Below are 1,939 nucleotides of genomic sequence, written 5' to 3'. Positions count from 1 at the left end.
ACATAACGGCACCACCTATTTGCAAGGCGACACCGACTACCCGCACGCACGGTCGACCATTCATACCCACGGTACCTGCTCCTTTCCACCTTCGACTATACAAACAACTGCATCGGTAATCGCGATTCAATCGAAACCTCGGTACCAACACTAACAATGCGAAAATCAATGAGACTTCCTGTGTCCACGCAAGGACATGGTCCCGTCGAACTCTAATGATCACACACCGAGTACACCGAGTACCACACCAACGTCCTTGAGCGTAAGCGATCTGTTTACGAAAGGTGCGTCGACCCCATGGGTACTCGCATCCATTACGGAGCTGGTCGAAGGGGAAAAGGAACTTAAACGCCGCTCCCGACGCGTCAATTATGCGTGTTTATCGCTGTGTTCCTCTAGTTTCCTCCTAAAAAAAGAGGATAAAAGGGGAGAAAAAGAAGACACCGAAACATTTGTTATTCCCCTGCGATACCAATCGACTCGGCTCAACCGCAAAAGACCGCGAAGACCGACAGCAATAAATCCGCGCGGAAGAAATCGTCTTTATCTCCGATCGCCGCCCGCGCGGAATAGATCGCGGCGCAAGAACGCTGCGAAAAGGAGGAAATTGCCGAGTGTCGGCCGGCAGGAAGTGTAAAACACCACCGGGGAAAGGTTTTGCTTTCCCCGAACCGCTTACCTGAGATTTTTATTAATGTCAAGAGGAGCGAGAGGAGCATCCTGGGCCGTCGCCGCCGCCGCCGCCGCCGCCGCACGGTCAACGGCAATTGTAGTTTCTTTCGCGGGCTGCGGATTGCGTTCCGAGAAGCAATTGCGCTCCGGTTCGCCCGTGAGTTTCCCCGTTTCAATTGCTGTCCGTTTTTACGCGGCGAGGCTTTCCGTTGCTCCCTTTTCTTCCTCCCATGGGAAAAATTGACGGGCGCCGAGGACTCGGCCCGAGAACTCAATTATGCTAAACGCCGTGCCCTTTTTTCCGTTGATTCTTTCGGGATCATCCTGCGCTCGAGAGGCCCAGGGACTTCAAATTGTAGCCTTCGAAGTGGTCTTGTGAAAATGACCATTGAGTATTGAACTTTGAAGGCTGCAGCCGTGACTCGAGCGCTAAGAGCACAAGCTCTCAGGACTTGAGCCTTGAACACTACAAGCTGAGTAGAAAATCTTATGCATTAAAGGCTCTTAAGGAACAGATAGAGCTTTCTCAGCTCTTAAAGTTGAGTCCTGAAGCATCTAAGTATCAACTTATAAGGTTGAGCCCTGAGAGCTTGAAGCTTCAAAGACTCGAGGTCTACAGGAGTCTAAGTCATCGAGATGCAACGTGTAAGGTCAAGCCTTGAAGTTTCGAAAATTCGAGTCTTTTAGGCCACGTTCCTCACCATAAGCAATTCGGGTCAACTCCGAAAGAAATGGTCGTCCGCCCCTTCACCTCTCTCCTCCGATCTACAATGTTGAGTCCCCTGAAGCGATCCGTTCCCCTTCGTTTTCGTCAATGGCCACGGGAGACGTCTTCACCCCGCCGGTCCTCCGAGCAGCACTGTTTAGATTCGAAAACCGGATTGGTCGGGTAGCAATACGGAAATTCTTTGGTATAAGAATTTCCAACCAGCCGTGGCAGCGATGGATCGTATATCTATCCGGTTTCGTCCACTAAAACGTTCCCGCATTATTTCTAGATTGTTGCTTCTGCCTTTCATGTTTGCTACCTCCACACGTAGCTCATGTTTCCCGGCCGAATGTTTACGACAATGTTGAAGATCCTGTACACGATCGTGTCCGAGACTTCGAGCTTTTTTTCCGTTCGAACATTCGATCGTATATTATTTTTGATAGGCTCCCTGTCCGATCAATTGTTATCTAGTTTGAAGAGGAAAAATGAAAGCAACATTTCACTGTCGATAGTAATGTTTTTTAAAAACAGGTCTACCTTCTGCACGACACTTCT

This window comes from Nomia melanderi, chromosome 6 (genome assembly GCF_051020985.1).
Source record: "Nomia melanderi isolate GNS246 chromosome 6, iyNomMela1, whole genome shotgun sequence".
NCBI lineage: Eukaryota > Metazoa > Arthropoda > Insecta > Hymenoptera > Halictidae > Nomia > Nomia melanderi.
Note: the sequence above shows the minus strand (reverse complement) of the source record.